The sequence below is a fragment of the Frieseomelitta varia genome, unplaced genomic scaffold (assembly GCF_011392965.1).
Source record: "Frieseomelitta varia isolate USP_RPSP 00005682 unplaced genomic scaffold, Fvar_1.2 scaffold_954, whole genome shotgun sequence".
NCBI lineage: Eukaryota > Metazoa > Arthropoda > Insecta > Hymenoptera > Apidae > Frieseomelitta > Frieseomelitta varia.
In genome coordinates, this window is record NW_025110761.1 from 192,176 (window position 1) to 212,201 (window position 20,026).

General features: G+C 35.8%; 1 protein-coding gene across 4 annotated transcripts in view; it reads right to left on the minus strand.

The window, feature by feature from the left end:
• The window catches only part of LOC122538050 (protein-tyrosine sulfotransferase), a 288,756-nt gene that overhangs the window by 181,096 nt on the left and 87,634 nt on the right, over positions 1–20,026 (minus strand). For all 4 annotated transcript variants that reach the window (XM_043671780.1, XM_043671783.1, XM_043671778.1 and 1 more), the window contains exon 4: positions 7,491–7,525. The gene's annotated coding sequence lies outside the window, so the exon portion shown is untranslated. The remainder of the gene's footprint in view (positions 1–7,490; positions 7,526–20,026) is intronic.

Consider the following 20,026-nt stretch of genomic DNA (forward strand, 5'->3'; position numbering starts at 1 on the left):
TGTTTCGCGGATTCGACGAACGATTCGTCTTCATTTAGACTTTTGACGTTCGACTGTTTGCACAATCGGTTTCGAATCGGACTCGAACGTTCGACCGATAGACCAATCAGGCAAAGATTAACATCTCTCGAAAACTGCTTTGAGCCGCACTCTCTGTTTTTCTCTCTCTCTCTCTCTCTCTCTCTCTCTCTCTCTCTCTCTCTCTCTTCTGATAATCGTACAATCGCGTTCGTTTACTCGACGTGTGCAGCCCCGTCGCTTTTTCCTCACAAAATCGATGGCGCCTGATTTATTTGTCGTTTGTCGCAGCATTCTCGAAATGCTCGCATCGAATCGAACGGGGAGACCAAATTGACGATTGATGAAACAAAAATTGAGTGGAATTCGGTGTTCCAGCATTTCCGAGACCGAGATTGTACATAGAAGAGAAACTACAGCGATGAATTATGTTACGTTCGCGATCGCTTCAATGCCGGAAGAGTACACGCATGTACGAACCATTTTTGAATGATGTAGAATTAAGATCGCGAAAAAGAGAGTGAATGAAGTTTGAAGAGATTCTGAGTGACAATTTCTGCGAAAAGCCAACCAACTCTTAATGATCTAAAATCAAGTAAATTCGAAGATTTACAAAAAAAAAGAAAAAGTAACTCTGCTTCTATTGAGCATAGAATTTAGAGAACACAAGAACACTGCTCTTTTACATAGATAGATTTTAGAAAGTTAAGATTAAGATGCTTCTAAGCTAAATATCGATCAATGAATCAAAAAATATATTCTATTTAAAAAAGAAAAAAAAAAAGAAAAAAACGGAGGTGATCTTGAAATCCACCTACAAAAAAAAAATAATTGCAATTACATTATGGCCCTTGTAAACCAAACGACTTTCATCCACAAAATTGTTTCATGTTTCTAAAAATAATAGAGACACTTGATAAAATTAGATCGTATAACCCGGATGTACGGAAAATTACCGACAAATTATTTTTTCAGTGTTTTGTATACAACATGATAGAAGAGAGAGACAGCGAATGAGACAGAGGTATATGAGGACATTAGAGAGAGAGAGAGCAAGCGTTGAGTGTCCCATTATATATCAAATCCATTCGTTACTTTCTCGAATACAATTGTTATACACCAGTTATCAGTTTAATTTTATTCGATCCACTAACAATTTGGTTTCTTATAAGCGGAATTATGCAGGAAATCATGTCCCAGAACAATCGTGACAAATATTTGAGAACAAGCCTCGCTTGTCACGCGCGGACCAGACACGACCTCGAGAGGAAGAACGAGGAAGACGGGGCAAAAAATGGCAACGATAGAGGAGGGCACGATGTCGAAAAGGTTTTTCTTCGTTAAAACGAAGATTAATCCGACGAATGACACGGCGCGTTTTGTTGAAACAGTTGAAATTAATGGTAATCCGTGTGCCGGACGAGCGTATTTGATTAATCGAAAGGAATCACGGCAGAGCCTCCGTTCACGGAAGAACCGGAAAAGGCCAAGAAAACTCGGCCCTGGTGATTTATCGCTTTGTCGTTCGCAAAGGGACACGGTCGAGCGTTGATATCAGAAATTTCTTTCGACGATGAAACGAGCACGCGGCGTAAACGCCAGTTGGTTTTCACAGAGAGCGACTCTGGCATTGTTCGAAATGATACACCGCTTTTTGCGTAAAAATCCCGGAGGTGAGATTGCTCACGAGTAATTGGCACTCTTTCTTACGTAAGTCCATCGCACAACTGCAATTAGAGTCATTCCCGGAAAAATGCGCGACGACTGGGTTACCATCCGCGGGATGGATAACGAGTTGCTTCGGTAATGATTAAACTAGTTTTCCATCAAGTTCCCATTCACGGTGGATGCAAACTCCATGGGAGTCCTCCGAGAGTGTGTTTCGCGATCTTACTTGCAGCGATTTACGAACCATTTGCCGTTGATGATTCTTTTATACTACGTACATACGTCATGCAATCAGTCACAGAAGTTTGGATACAATGTCAAATATTCACTAAAAGAAGCATTTTGGACAGTTTGTTTGTACAGTTCTGTTAATTTATTGTTTATCGAAATTGAACTACTTCTAGAATATTGTCAATGCTTCTTACGATTTAAAAATCTGATCTTACGATAATATATTATTAGAATTTTATAATTTGATCTTAGGAAATTTTTAAACGAATATATAAATAAATCGAGAAGACGATCTTGTGAAAATCTAATAATGCAATTATCACGTGTACAGTTTGATTATAATTATAATAATAAAACAAGAATACGTTTTGCATACTTCAATGTATATTCACGATAATCACAGACTTCGTGATTGAGATTCGACAATGCAAACAAAATGATCGACGAAAGAAATGGGAAATGATACGCTAAACCGAAGCGACGTTTCTCAACGCGTTCACTGTGATAATTAACAGTAGAGTCAAATTTAATTCAGCATCATCGTTGTGTCGCTGCAATATTTCTGTAGCATCAGACTGGTAATAATAATTCATGTTATTACAATAATTACTGCATTATAATAATTCATCATAATAATTCACGTTACATCACCGAAATTTCTAATTTATAAATTTCACGTTACTAAAGTTTAATTTCACCTCGTGTTTGTACGCGCTTTCAAGATAGAGATCGACATTCGTATAATGAAATTAAATTGAATTAGAAATTCCAACAATTATCCAACTGCTATGTCTAACGATGCTAACTCAAGGGTTGTGTAAAAAAAATTTATAACAGCGAAATTTTCTATTTCGACGAGAAAATTTGCGAAACACCTTCCCCCGAAGAAAAGTTAAAATTTCAATCAAAACGAAATAATTGCGAAGATTTCTGCAACGATTTTCCAACTGGAAGAGCGTTTAACTTTAAAAGAAACATCTGGAACAGTGCTGTTGGAGCAAAGAACTCGTCGTTTCATTGGCTGCGATGTTAACGTGACAGAAAGAACTCTCGCGGGAACGCCTGAGACTGCTACTTTACGGGGCCAAAGAAACGATTGTTCGCGAGTCGTGCAGCAGACGAGTCGAAGCGTTCGAGGCGTCGAAGTATTCCTCTCGCTAGGGCTTTCTCTGCTCCCTGGAAAAATATTCTTCGCGTGTTTTTACAGCATCCCAAGAATCGAAGACATTCCGCGCCGCGCTATGGAGCGCGTAGGGTGTCGTAAACCATCTGGTACTAGCATCGAGGGAAACGCGTCCGAAGAAAGAGCTACTGCCGACGAGATAGTCGGAGGAAACTTAGGTGTCCTCCAAATTTGAACAGATTGGCACAATTTGTAACTTTAAAGACGCAGGCATAATTCAGAGGCTAAATTTATTTTGTTCTGCACCGAGAAAGTCACGCAAAAGATCTGTATTTGATTGCTCAATTTGATTTTAGAATTGAATTTGGTGTGAAACGAGATGTCTCTAAAATTTGAACAGATTGGCTTGAATTTGTAACTTCAAGATTATATAATTATATAGAAGATAAATTTATTTTGTACTATGGAAAAAGTGACATAAAAGATCGAAATTGAACAAAGTGATAAATTATTGAGTAATCCCTGAAGAGACTGAGATGATTTTTAAATTCGAACGGATTGCTTTAATTTATAATTTCGCAGACATAATTATTTTTAGTTCCTTTTCTTTTCGGAAATCATAGTATTGATGTTAATAGTTAAAACGAACAATCAATTATAATTATTTACAAAGAATATTTTAGGAAATTTAAATGATTCTTTTCTAAATATATTTTGCAAACTAAACCTTGCATCATACGTATTTTTCATTTTCAATTTCATTTTAGCACAAGTTTTATATTCTCGTCGTTGGTTAACTCTAGCATTAACAATTTGTCAAGGTAAAATATAAAAAAAAAAAAATATTATACACCTGCAAAATACGACATTTTCTTAAAAATGACAATTGTTAACTCGAAGTCAAGATGAATTTCTCTCGAGTACCAACAACTTTTCACAAAAATTTCTGAAGTATCCAGCAAGTCGAGAATGTTCGCGACTGAATTTTACAAGAAACTATCGGTATCATAATTCTTGCGCGTTATTTTGAAGTGCGCGCTTTCATCCGAAGTTGCAACCACTTCGGTGGAAGGAAATTCGAACCAAGGAAACGGAAATATCGCGCACACAGGGAGCAGATTTAAATTTAGGCTATAGGAATAAGGTGAAGAGAGCTTGACCCGGATTCCCGATTCCATTAGATCTCAGCGTCGGCTGCATTTTTTCTTTTTTTTTCCTTTTTTTATTCAGCGTGGCTGTTATAGAAATTATTTGCAAAGCACTTGACACGAATCAAATGTCCGAACAATATCAGCATTTTGTTTCTCTTTCGCATCTGAAAAGAACAGTCGCGATTCTAAGCGATTGCTAACGACAAATGTGATACGATCAGGTTGGTCGTTTGTATTTTATTTACCTTTGACAAGTAGCCGTTCATAGAAATGACGAATGAAATATAATATTTCAATTACGCGATATTAGGTCCTTGTTCGCAACCTTCAGTCTTCCGTCATGTTCATTTGATACATTTTCGTTTTTTTTTTTTTTTTTTGCAGATTTGATACATTTATTATAATTTGCAGCTACGGAGATGTGACATTTCTTTCTTTCTATATTTCTGGTATTTTTTGGTAATATGCCGCTAGAGTTCGAATAGTTTTGTAACAAACGAATGAAAATGATAACAACACAGGCAAGGATTAAAGAAAAAAAAGACCAGAGTACGAACATCCACAAGATGTGTAGAATCTTAGTGAATAAAAATTCAATAGAAATTCAATCCATTTACTGTTGATGAAAGAATTTGCAAATTTATCCGTCCTTTCACTGCAGGTATCAATTTTTTGCTATTGTATCAAAGTGAGAAAAAATGAGAAACGGACGAGAGTTAAAATGTTACAAGTGTTTCAATTTCAGAGATGCAGTACAAAACTTTTACATTGTAATATTGTGCAAAATTTGATACGTTTGGAACACACGGAACATTAACAAACGTAATTTCAAATTTCATTCATTCTGTCCTTTATGACTCATGTTAAATAAAAAGAACTCAATCGCGTTTGTATATTTAATCGACATTAAATAATCGAAATTAATGCTCAGTAACGACTACACTGCACAATTTTTATGAAAATTCACACTATAAATTATACCTTATACAGTATCTTTAATAATTCGATAATTCAATAATATTTCAATGATTTTACAAAATTATTTCATACAGATACTATGCGCAATAGAAAGCAATTTTCCAAATTTCTTCAACTGTCCCGTAAGCGAACGAAAATCCACAGTCTAGCAATAATTACAATAATCACCCAGCGGAGTTAGCAAGAGACAAGGAAAGAAAAATATTAACGCTACGAATTAACTCGCTGACCTCTCGCTGATCCATCGTGGAACGAGGAAGAAAAAAAAAAAACAGGGAAGGTAAAAAAAGAAACGAAAAAAAAAAGAAGATGAAAATAGGAACTAGTCTGAATATCGAGCTGAATTTCAACCTCTCTCTTTCTTTTCTTTCTCTCTTTTCCCCCTTTTTTTTCCAAAGGATTTTCAACCGAGATACCTTTCTCTTCATTTGCACTTTCATCCCGTATCGTGATATGCGGCGCCGTTGCACGATGGCGGAATGTGCCGCGGAAAGTGAAAATTACGAGGCTCGGAAGCCAAGAGAGAGCTCGCGCGGACGGGTCTCTCTTTTGTCTCGCAATGCTGAAAATCGGCGTAATGAGAGCGTAATCGCGACGGCGCGCGCAACTCCAGGCAGAGCCTCTGTCCGGCCACTTTTGAAATACGAACGTCGCGGTTAACCAGCCACATATTGGGGAAACTGATGAAACCCGCGAACGAGGGGCGCGGCTCGATGCTCGACACGCGCGATCGGCTCGGTGACAATAGTTTTTGGTGATTAAATTGACCGTCGAGCGGTGAACGCGGTTTGGAAACGGGGTTGATGGGATGCCTCGATCGGACGGCCTTTAAAGTAATATGAACAGCGGAACTGTTGAAGTTTTTGAAGGGAGAATCGAATTCGCTGTGTTCGGTCGAAACAATCGAAGTTGGTAGGCGCAGATCAAAGAAAATTTTCGAATGAAATTTTCTTCTTTTCGCGAATTTCACAGAGTAAAAAGTTACCATCGGCGAATTTTTATCGCAAGCAACTGAAAACGCACGAAATGCTTGTAAAAGTATACGAAACACAATACTCCGAGATGATTAATTAATAGAGAAAACAACTTTTCATTCAGGTCCTCTTTTTTAAGTTATATTTCCGAAGATGAATTTGTGTAAAAATGCGTTTAATTTCGTTTCCGGCAGATCAAATTTTATTGCACAGTATTGTTCAGATATTTTTGTTTTTGTAACTATTAAAAACATGTATAGACGGTTTTGGTATAATTAATTCATTGAGGACTAAACGATAATATACTAGATGTTTATAAATTTATGTAAATATTTATGTATGCAATTTTATTCAAATTTTGAGAAACTTAAGATTTCAATAACCTACAGAATGTATGTGAATATTCAAAAATATTCAAGGCAGAATATTCATTCCGATACTTGTCAGACAAAACAAATGAAAACTCTGTTTGAGTTTCATTTCTCTAATTGTGCCCACGAAAGTACAAAATTGCATAAACATCCGCACTCTAATCATATTACGAATAGAATTTAGATTGAGCATAGTGAAAAATATTAAACCTGTGTTTGAAATTTTCTTTTTATAATCTCGATGGTAAGAAAACAGAACTTGATAGTATTATAAATATAAATCGATAGAAATTACCGTCCAATAATTATAATTACATAATTATAATTATTCTTATCATACATAATTGTTTCCATTCCTTGTTTTAATATACTAAATTAATCGATAAGGAAGACCAAAGCTAATTGATATTGAGACAAAATGTTATTTCAGTTATGTTAATTTATAACTGTAATTCAGCGGACACGGTGGACAATAAATAATTAATCAATCTCGGAAGAGTAACAATTAATATATGTATAATTGGAAACATTTTTATTGTATTTTATATGCGAGCCAATTTCATACGTAATATACATTGAATTCGCCCGATGTGTAATTCAATACCAAGAATCGAAGAATTGCAAGAATCAATCTACATCAACCTACTCCACAGAAAAGATTATTACGTAAAAACATTTCCATAAAATTTGGAGCATATGTGAACCTAATCGCCTTAATCAATTCAGCATATAAAGCTTTGTACCATCGTTTCCAGATGAATTCAGAAAACAACAAGCGAATGTTTACTTTTCCTCCACAAAACAGGAAATTATTAAACAAGGAATGCTAATGTCAGCGTACACAGACGTGAACAATAAATTTCGCGCGTCTTATCTCGATCGCATTATACCTGCGATCGCGTCTAGATAATTTCACTGTGCAAATTTGCTTCGATCTCTCGTACGTGGTATAAATTTATAGAAGCCTTTTCCTTACCTCTATGTATGCTGCACTACATCAAGGTCCCGTATCTGAAACCGATACAAAAATATCGTGAGTGTGTATGGTTTAAATATTTTTCGTTACATCGACGACTTTCGTTTATTCAACGAGTAACATTGTAATACTTTGTAAACACTTTCCTAAGACACACAATAGGAAACGAGCATATCTGTTGTTAAGTGATACAATAAAAAAAAAAAAATTCACAGATTAATCCAGAGAGCCAGAATTGAATATGAATCCAGAAATTAATAGCGAAACGTGAAGTACGAATTTCATACGAATCCAAAAGTTAACAGTAGAAATACTAAACTGACAGTATGAGATACAGAGATGCACAGCAGAAGTGTCGAACTCCAAACTTTTTGCTCCTTTACATCCCCATTACCCGCGTATAGTACGATTGCTTGTCAAGCGAGTTTCATTCGCGAGTTACGCGAGCTAGCTATCTTGATGTCTAGAATCAACTCCATAAACACGCTGTCGGTAGTTGCAACATTAATATGGACACACTAAATTCAGCAAGTTCGCCGGGAAGCCACTCCCGGCGTGAAACTCCAACTCGACTAAAATTCACCGCGGTTCAAAACAGAAGACACTTTGGGGTTTCCACGTCGAAAGTAAAAGCACGTCCGGTTGGTTAACGCTTGGCGCGGCCAACTCTGTCGTTACAAACGGCCATCGATCATCGAGCGGTGGCGACGTCGCCGTGACGTGTCTACGATTACAGCGCATGCAGGAAATACGCGGCAGTGCATAAAATCCGGCCATCACAGAGCACAGTGATGGCCAGTGATGGATCCTCCTCCTCTGCCGTCAAATGTCAAACGTTGTCTGGTTCGATGACGGTGCACGGGACCGAATCGAAATATCGACAGACTTTGCACGACCCTATTACCTTTCCTTCGTCGATAGTTAACCTCGAGTAGCTATCGTTCGCGTGTATCTCGAACGATGACCGTTTCGCGACACACAACAGTGAAATTCAGCGACGAACGTCAAACGTGAAACACGTGTTATACAATTAGGGCAGAGGGTGAAAAAAAAAAAAAGAACGTTGGACACTTTGATATTGAGTTTTCTCTTTTCCAATTCGTTATTCTCTGCAGTAACGTTTTTACGTTATTACGGGGTGTTTCGTTTGGAATTTTGACAAGATAGACTAGATTAATTGTGTTTTAAGTGACGATGTATAATATACGTTGTCACAGTGACTCCCCCATTAATATTCCGACGTGAAATATCGGAACTGTTGCAATTCTGTGAAAAGAAACCTTAGAGAATAATAAACCGAAGCGTCGAAAATTTCAAAATTTATTTCTTGTCCCATATGCATCGCACACAATTGCTACTTACAATCTGGCTGTCTTAACTGTTTAGTGGCTGGCTTTACTGTTTTGATCTAAATTGTGGCAATCGAGCATGTTGAACTTAGATTTATCCAGAGCCTGATACGAAACTATTTCTATCAGTAATAAAAGACTCGAAAAATGACTCTTGTTCAAGCTGATCTTTTGTAGCTGATTTATTAATTAATAACTGTTATAAATAAGTTACTTGATTTTTATTGATGAAACGCGATAGTCAATAAAATAAAAGTATCAAACGTTATGTGTAACTTTCAAGTTACACGATGTTACTAAAAACTGTGAAAAAAAGATCACCACTCATAGAGGTTCAGCTTACTAGGATAGACCCAAACGAATTGAATGAAAATAACAATTCAGCACGTATTACAACTGAACAAACATTGGATCACCGAACTCTTTTGTCCGAGTGATCCAATCCGCCTCGGTCTGCCCTCGTGAAACTTTGCAGATGTTGCATATACTCGAACAACAATTTTCACGCGTGACCTTTGAATTTTATTTCCACTGTTTCATTGCCTCCTTTCCGATCCTTTATCAAGGCTTTATCACATCATCGACAAGCGTTGTCCCAGTGCTCGAGAAGCGCGGGCAAACGAAGATTTTCGCGGGAAGAGACGTACATCACGGTATCAGGCGCGATAAATCACGCACGGAGAAACGAATGGAACGGAACGCGTAACCCGGCACACGAAACCCGAATTTCATCCACAGGTCGCGCGGCCGCCTCCTCTCTTCGAAGTCTGTCGTTCGCTTGCATCCGACTGCCTTGAAATATCGACAAACAGGACTCATTGTTCCAGTGTCGATGGCACGGCGAGGTGGGGGAGGATAGCTCGCCCGCATAATTCTCGACTTTCAGCGACACCGCGGTAACAATGCGCCTCTGACACTCTCTCTCTCGAAAATAGCCAGACATAACTTTTCCCTAAAATAATCCCGCATGGGTGGGGGAGGTAATTTACAGGGCGTAGACGTGGCGCGCTAACAAAAGACGGACTTGACTTTTAAAAAAATTTGACTAACCGCGCCGCACTGCACTCGACGCACAGCGTTTTCTTTAGTTTAATTAAATTTAGTTTTTTTTTAGTTTAGTTTTAGTTCTCTCACGTTCGAAGATCGAAGCTGTTGCTGTTCGATTGAGAAAATATAAGTATAAATGTAATAACAATCGTTATATTTCATTTAGAAATTCTTAACGAAATATGCAGATGTAGTAGTATATAGATTTTGATTATGAATTCTGATTATCTGGAACCATATACAAAAATTTTATTTCTCTAACTGCTGTCGTGTATAATGAGTCTATAATGAAATTAAATTTATTACTCTATAAAAAATATAATATTACGTATAATAAATTATTTTTTGAAGAGAAGAAATTGCGCAAGCAATTTTGCAAGCGTATTCAATAGCTAGAAATAAGACTGAAGTATCTTGTAGTAAAAAATCTACAAATGCTCCATTAAAAAGTTATAACAAAAATATGAAGTGTTGGATTCCGTGTAATGCAGCCAACACGCTTATAATTTAAAAGAATTTATTCCTTTAGAGTCGTGGTCGTGTATGAAATAAAATGATATAGAATGATTTACAATGATTTAGAATGTCTTAGAATATGATGAATGTCTAATGCTCTTGAATATGATGTAGACTGATTTAGAATGTTTAATACTTTTAATGATTTAGAATGTTTTAATGCTCTTGAATATGATGTAGAATTATTTAGAATGTTTAATGCTTTTAATGATATAGAATGTCTCTATAATGATTTAGAATGTTTTAATGCTCTTGAATATGATGTAGAATTATTTAGAATGTTTAATGCTTTTAATGATATAGAATGTCTCTATAATGATTTAGAATGTTTTAATGCTCTTGAATATGATGTAGAATTATTTAGAATGTTTAATGCTTTTAATGATATAGAATGTCTCTATAATGATTTAGAATGTTTTAATGCTTTCGAATGTCTCCAAAGCATGTCCTTATATATATTTGGTCGTCAAGTGGAAGAGGAAGGAGCATAAATGATCAACTATTGGATCTTGCCCTTATGACTAACTATTCACAGTCCATATTTATGTGCACTGTTGCTAGCTCATTGTCAGTATTTGCAGATTCAATAAGAGTCCGGGTTGATCATCCAACAGAAGTGTGCAGATAGGATCAATTTTTAGAGATGGATTAATCAAGAAGGGACTTAATCTCTTAATCTTCACCAAACTTTTCTGAGAAATGCTACAACTTGATATTTCCAAGTAGCATTACATAATTAATTATTAATTACCCAAGAAAATTTTTATAACCCACGAACTCACAATATAGGTGTGTCTGACTGCACGAGCAGATTTCTCTGATCTATGTTCCAATGTTCTACATGTGATAATTAGTGGAACCGCGAAGCGCACACGAGGAAATGAGCGGAAACGCAGTGTATCCATGTCGATGCGGATGGAAACGGAGAACAACGGTATGGCGGTTCGCGATATAATATCCCCGACGAAGGAAAGAAAAGAAAAGAAAGAAAAAAGAGAGAGAAAGAACGATGCCTTTGCTTTGACTCGCTTTTCTCTCGTTGCCTTTTATCGAACGTAACGCGCGTCGTCGCGTCGCGGAGCCCCGAGGAAAATTAATAATTTCCTGGTCGCGAAAATCCGCCAGATGCTCGAAACGATCCACTAACTGATATTTTTGAGCGGTTGCGTCGAGTCGCGACGCGTGCACTTTTCCTCCACGATCGGTAAAAAGCTTTCATTACGACCGATTGCCTCTCGAATAAAAATCTACGCGTCGAAACATTTTTTTTCTTCTCCTTTTCCTCTATTTTTCTCCTCTCTATTTTTTCCTCCTTTCCTGCTTCCGCCCTCCTCTCTGTCTCTTTTTTCGAAAAATCGAACGTTCCGTCCGGCGAACAATTGGATATTTTTCATCTGTCAATCGTGCAACAACAAACAAATGGTAACCGCTGAATTATTTCTGATCTTTTATGAAACTAGCCATTCGTTCGTGAGTGGGCGATGAAACTTTCATGGGGCCGTGAATGATCGAATGACAAGTAGACGAAGAGAATAAACTGACCCGACTCCCTACCCTAACGTCAATGCATCACAAACGATGGACGGTCTAACACAAGGCTTGTCTAATTCGAAACTTTCCGAAGTTAGAGCGTTATATTCTATTTCGGCAGTACGTAACTATCCTTTGCTCTCTCTCTCTCTCTCTTCCTCTGTGTGTACCTACAGGGCGTCACAAAATACATGGAGAATATTTACAGAGTTTTCAGATTTACACGAAAACAATGTAACTAAAATTTCGTTTCAAGATAGAAATACTTTGGAATGGAAATAAGAACTATAAAATATTCAAAGTACTTCTTTCATCAGTTTTAAATAAAATTAAAGTTTGGAACAAAAAGGGAACACACTATGGGGAGTGAATGAAATTGTTCCTTCTTAAATCTCTGCAATGTCGTGTAACTCGAAGGTCCATATTTTTTTATATTTTATTTTGTATTTGTATTTTTGCTGCTTTATCAATGTATTTCGTACACTATCATGGAAATATCAAGTCCATTATTTATATCAATTATTAGTTTTCAGATTATTGATTTGAAGAATTAAATTGTAATTATTATTAAGTATTATTATGTATTTATGATTGCTACTAATGTTCTAGTACAAATATAACTAATTTTCTACTACACATGCTATACTATGTACATTATACATTATATATTACATACCACATATGTACTAATAATATACGAAATATTGCTGCTTGTTCATTTAGTCTTGCTCGTTTGAAAAACTATGATTTACGAATCTCTTAGCGTAGAAATATTCTTTATAGATACATTTTCATAATACAATGAGAATCGTAAGTCAATTTTGAACTTTCTTTCGTCCTTCTTGTTATAAATATTTCTCGCATATTCTGCGACAATTGTATGCTTCGTTTCGACGTAACGCACCATAAATAAATTTGCGAGCATGTGAGAAACGCCAGGTTTTCGTAAAGGAGCGACTATCGCGAACAAAGACCGAGGACGTCCGCTGCGTTCTCGGATGTGCAATGTCGATGACACGACGAACACTCCTCGATATTCAGCCGAAACTAATTTCCAGCCGCTTTGCAACGCTGATTGGATCTCGCATTCTCGATTAGCCACGATATTAAACGATACCTCGTCCGATTGTGAAATTCGACGGGCGAAATCTTCGCAAACAATACAGAGAGGGAAACAGAGGCAAAAATGGCAACGAACAGAGACTCGGAACGAGCCATCGAACGAGTTTCGGTATTGTTTCATTAATGAATCGACCTGTTCCAGCGAAATTAACTTCACCGCGTACAGAACAAGCGTACGTACGGCTAATTCTCGTTGGAAATTTGGAGATTTTCCCGTGTTTCCCGTTTCCATTGTGGAGGCAATTGCTCGCTTAGATCTCCATTTTCCACGTGATTCGATTGCAGATTTTTTCCCCTCCCCACGCGGTTTTATATTTCTTCCGACACAGTTAAACACTCCGTAACTGGAATTTCGTTCACTCGGAGGAGAAAGGGATTATCAGTTGATTGCAATTATTTAAAAATCCGTTTCCATTGTGAAGGCAATTGCACAATTGGATCTCTATTTTCCTCGTAATTCACGCAATTTCTTTCCAGTCGATTAACATTACACAGTAACTAGAATTTCGTTCATTTGAGAAAAAGAAGATTATCAGTTGATTGCAATCATTTAAAAATCCGCCAATAATTATTTTATTTTATCAATTATTTCATTTTTTAAATCGAAATATCTTCAAACTAAATGGCTACACCTTGCTTTCTAAATTACGATTGTCGTCCAACAATTTATATCTACTTCTTCTGGATATGTCGCGACAGAAAGGTAGAAAGTGTTAGTTACAGGTGTTACGAATTGATGACACGTTCGAGAACGCTCGAAAAGATGGATTAAAGCTAAGTTTTACTTCCAAGTGGAGAGTTCGAAGCCGCTGTGAATTATTGTCAAGAATGTGTGTGTTAACGCGCGATAACGCGATCACATGGCGAGCTAACGGGAAGTTGAAGAGACGTGAAAGAACGCGGTTGCAGAACGGTAGCTGGTCGAAGCCAACTAAAGAAAGCGACACTAATCAACTGGGCCAGGTTAAACTGTATTAATTGGCTAGAAGCCATAATTCCTTCGTCTTTAAATTCTCTCGCAAGTACAAATATTCAATTTCGTTTCACCTTATTATAATTTTACAGAAATCGATCAAACATTGAAAAACATATAACTGTTTCAATTTCAAACTGTGCGCAAATGTTTCTCTTTATTCTATAATAATTTTCTAAAATGCACACGTACAGTAATCTGCAGTTGATGAATGAAAATAATTGGCGCCATTAATTACGAATAAATTGATACGAGAATCGATCGTAGAAATATGGAAACTGAAAAAACAATAATAGTTACGAAATCCCGAAACGGATAATTGAAAATTTCGGTCCCTCGTAACAATTATTCAGAATACAGGTAACTCATAAATGTTTTAACCGGAACATTTCAAAACAGTCATATTCGGAACCGCTTCAAAATCTTGCTTCGTTAAATGAATATTTGCGAATACACAATAGTAATATAATATGCAATGTAAAATAACAATAATAATAATAATAATAATAATAATAGTCAGTGTTCACTTTTCACTGATAAGTCTCGTCAAACAATGAAAGTATCATAATTTCAGTAACGTTTCAGTTACGAACAGTTCCCCTTACGCGAAATTTACTTTTACTGTCCAAATCGTAAATTTACTTTATCTTGAGAAAAAAAGAAGAAAGAGAGATGGAAGAAACGAAAAGAGTACGGAAAAGCTCCTCCGGATTGAAAATAGAACCATTCACCGTGGACACGTAATTTTTCCAAAAGTTCGGGATGACGTTGCGTTGCACTAAGCAATTCTCTCTCCCTCTCTCTCAGGAACCCGATCTCATTCCTTGAAAGCAGTGGCTTTTGCCAATTCTCCAATACACGCGCGCGCGCGTTCGCTATTTAGTGGAACGCGCGCACAATGCATCGAGAAAGGTCGATCACCTCCCCCCCCACGATCGAGACGATCCACGGTAATACACCCTGCTCTACATTCGATTGACGCGTACACTGTCACGAAAGTACATCGCCTGCGCCGACCTATTATGGATGTTAATTGATAATTATCAGGCGCAGCCATCGGAGATGCGGTTAATGCTGCACGCGTCCTCAAATCACGAGTTTTCTCTCGCGAGTTGGACGACCAACTTTCAATCCGCCGATAGTCGCGTAGAATAGTGTTTAATTTTTCACTCACGTTGTAAGAAACTGATAATTTTCTAATTATTAGGACAGACGTTTGTTTGATCACTTTGTTCAACGAGAGGAACCTGTTGGCTTCAAAAATGTCTCTTGAACATTTGCTACAGCTACAGCTTTCTACGAAGAATTGACATTATATTGAAACGTTTGTCACGTTATGATAAGTATTTCTGAGCGAATTCGTATTCTTGGGAATATACTATTAGAAATATACTATTAGAGTCTCGATAGGTTTGAAATTGTTTTATCTGGCGTTATTTTATGATTAGAGGAGAAGACTTTAGTAATATTGAAGACGAGAGCAACCTGTTAGCTTCGAAACTTCAAGAAAGTTTTTTTTAACAAACTTCTCGACTCTATAGTTTTCTTTTTTTTTAAATAAAAAACCTAGATTCTACAATTTATATATTCTATATACAAATACATTTTGATGTTTCATATTTTATATAAAAAGAATCGAGTTCATTCTTATATTTCATGCATTCCTTAAGTTTATCATTTTATATGTATTCTGTGTATTTTGTGACTTCGAGTTTCCTATGAACGTATAGAAATCTGCAGTCCAACGAGAAGTTTGGCTCTCTTTTTCTTCACATCGTATCTCTCATAGTGCGAAAAGATTTGTCCAACAAGTATCAAGAATAAACAAATAAATAGACTTCAATGTCTGTTCAATCGACACGTTTATCCTGCAATTATTCCGGAACGATCAAACGTTAACGTCGAGATGTTAGAACGTTTATGGGGGAGTCTCAGCCTCTTCAAGTGTCACGACAGTAAACCCAAGTGCAAACTCAAGTGCATCCTTTGCCCGGTCAATAGGCCGTATAATTAACAACATTAACTATAATCGTGGCTCTCACTGGAACTTCTTGTTGCAAACGAACTTCAAGTGTAGCCTCTGGCAATCACTGTTGCATTTTGAGGGATGACGGAAGGTTAATTGGAAGTATATAAATTGCAACGGTAGCTTGCAGCGATTGCAATTAATCGAAATCTACTAATTTCGTCCGATTTGATTAATCGAAAGACGAAAATTAGAGTGGGAGACTTCATGCAATGATGTCTGGGTTTTTCTTTTTGGAACATTATTTGTATCGTTTCGGAAATTATTACAAGAGTTTCACCTGTTTAATTGTTTCTTCCACGAGAGGGTGGTTAAATTACATATTGTAATTTATTTAGTCGAAAATAATTGCGATGGAAATATTTTTAAAATATTACTGACACGATTTTAGTAATTAAAATTCATGAATTGAAATATCCAGAGCGTAATGCAAATTCTAGTAAAACAATACCAGACGTACCATCTCCTCCGATTTAATTAATTCCCCAGCTATTTTGGGATATTATTATAAAGTATTATAGGATATTATTGTGAATTCGTGTTGTCCCGAAAATAACCTAAAAATTGATATTTTCAGAATATTATTGGTGTTACTTTAAAAATGAAAATTTTCGTCCGAAAATTACAATTTTAATATATGGAATTTTACAGTTCCATATATTCCATGTATCCACTATATTCACGGGTCAATAGTCGTCTAACATGCCCACGAATCGACAACTCGATACTCGTATGTACAAATCCTTTTAGTTGACCGATCGATACAGCTTATATCCGATAAGCTTATCAATAAATACGATAACTTGACTAAGTAGCGTACGTCGAATGAATTAACGTCAATCCGAGAGCGAAGTGATTCTACCTAATGCACAGGATGGTTGGTAATTGATTCAACTGAATAGAAAGCAATTCTATGAGAAAAATTATATTAATTGGGGAGGAATGAAATTTTCAGGATTGAGGAAGAATGAAATTTTTTCATTCGAAGCTTCATTTTCGAGAAAATCGAGTTTGAAGATTTGTCGAGTATATTAGATTTTGGACAATTTCAAAATATATAAATAATGGAAGGTTAATGTAAAATAAAAATTATTCAATTTCCCAAGACCTTGTTTTCCAAAAGGAAATAGATTTCTATTTCAAGAATAGTTGAATTTTTCATAAATAGCTTTATAATAGTTTTATAATCTTCAAAGTCGATTTTTCGCAAAACCAAAGTCTCAACTGAGCAAATTTTATTTTTCTCTTAAAATCGCTCTGTACCCAAATTGTACCATCAGTCACGGATCATCCTGTATGGTATTACGCGAAAATCATGGAAGTTCATCGCAGTTGAAACCAGAGATCGAGAAAAATCGGCGTTAATGGAACAGTTGCGATTGCACAGCACGCCGATCCAAGTGGTTCAATACCACGAAGTACTCGTGTCGATGATAGACACAAGTGTTAATTTTCACGCAGGATAATGGTAATACCAGACAGAAAGCAGATCGATAACAGATGACCCATAAACATCAACCCACTCCTTCTGTTCCGAAAAAAAAAAAAAAAAAACACGTAGCTTATTCGCTTCTCCTGATGGTAATAAATTATGCAGTAAGTGGTACGAACAGTATCGGTATCGCGTTGTTTCATAAAAGTTCTTTCGCTGAAACTTTCCCTGATTGAACTGATCAATTTAAAATAAAGTAGACTGAAGTCGAAACTAGCAATTTAGCTTCGAAGGTAACGATTTAACGGAGAAACTGTTCGTAGCTCATTGTTGAAATCATAATAATTTTTACGAGTATTGAAAAATAAGGAAAACATTAGAACATTAGAACATTTCGGAGAATATTAGAGTAGTCAATGAAAAGGACGTGCAAGTAACACGATTGCAATTAAAAAGAAAAGTTTTAAAAAAGAAATTATGATAATGTAAAAAAAAAAATTGAAATAATTTGAAATAAAGTAGATTGCAGTCGAAAGTAATAATTAACTTTGAAGTGGAATTTTAAAATTGAGCTGCTCAGATGAAATTTAAATGTAAATTTCATTAAATTAAAATGATCTAGATGAAAGACGAAATGATGGAAAAATATTAAGTATATTGTTGAAACTTTCTTCCGTAGTTTCTATGTTGAAAAATAGAATTTGATAATATAAATTGATTAGGAAAAATTTCAGCTTTGGTATTATTAAATACATTACATATAGTACACGTAGTATATCAATAATTAATATATTACTACATAGGGTATTTTATTATTTATTACTATTGATTATGACTATTTATTGTGGAAGTTATGTGCACTTTATGCGTCTACTTGTATACTTTAATAGTTTAAAAATTTAAAATTTATTATCCAATCACCTTCAAATGTTACAAAAAACATATAAAATTATAATTAGATCTAATTTAATGGACAAGAGGCTGTATAATATTACTGATACTATATAATAATTATAACCTTTACTGCGTAATGTTATTTATATAATGTAAATTATATTATATCAATAATTATATTGTAATGTAAATAATATTATATTTAATTACGTAAATGTTCATTATCATTTAAATATATAATAAATGTTCAGATTGGTTCCAAGTTATAGCGTTACGATTATGACAATCTTGTGACAATGCAAGCGAAAATTTCGCAATATTTCACAAAAGCTGTGCAACACAGGCGCGAAAACTTCGGTGAAAGGCGTGCGAATACTTTCGTGAGCCAGTGTACGCCTCACGACGACTTCCACCAAATTATATTCTCGTGATTATGGTTACGGTCGATGCACGATAAGAAGGAAAACTCGCAGAATTTCAACGGGGATTCGTTTCAAAGAGCGGCGCAATTTCTCGTGAGCGTAACGCGTGAATCCGACGCTGACGAATTCCTCGACTCCGTCCCAAAATTGCGTCTCACTTCTTATCAAAGGGGAAGTCGATGCTCGCCTCAGGACTCTAGTTAATCGCGTGACTGCTATCTCAGCGTCGACCGTTTGCTTTCGTTCTTCATCCCGGTATGTAAATCTTATTGATTGACCGGATTCGCCAAGTTTCGCCCATGTTTGATGGATGGCTGGATAAGTGCAGAGATTTTGATCGACTTCATCGACTAACATGACTGAGGATTAAAGCATCAAATTTCAACATGAGAGACATTGAAATAAGAAGATGGAAAATCGCACGAAGTGTACAAGCTCTTACTTGTGTATTTTATAAAAAAATACATCCGTTTTATATTTGTGATTACAAACTGTTCTATAAATCTATAAAATGTCTAACAAAAATTACAAATCGGTCGTATTTTGATAATTCTAGTGTCGAAGAAAAAGGAATTTAATCGGAACCTGTAATTCAATATTAAAAATTAATTTAAAAAAAAATTATTAAAAATTGATATAATGGCATCACAAATTTATAGATCGTTGAATATTAATAAGAATATTCATTATCATGATATTAACATAGGATTAATAGGAAACTTCATTATCGTGAAATTAATATTTGATTTGATTCATGAAAATAAGACTTAATTATATTCAAAGTTACGAGTTGCAAGTGTAAATGTAAAAAAATGTGTAAAATTGTACATGAATTCAAAAATGACGAATATGTATACCAACAAAATTTGTATAAAGCCTAATGATAAGCACCGATTCTAAAGATTTATCTTATATTTAATAATTCTTCTTCTTCTTCTATTTTTTTTTAATGTCGCATCGACAGCGAGGTCATCAGCGACGACGGTGCTATTAGATATGTGTGTAGTAGTTTATGTTTTTGAGATATTTTAATACTCTTTGTATGCCATTTTGAGGTTTATGTTTACGTGGATTCCGTATTTCTGTCTTTGGATTTCTGTGGTGTGGCATTCGTGCAGTATGTGGGTTATTGTTAGTGGATGGTTATTGCAATGAGTGCAGGTGGGTGATGTAGTTTTTTTGATTTTGTGTTCATGTGTCAGCTTGGTATGACCGGTTCTTAGGC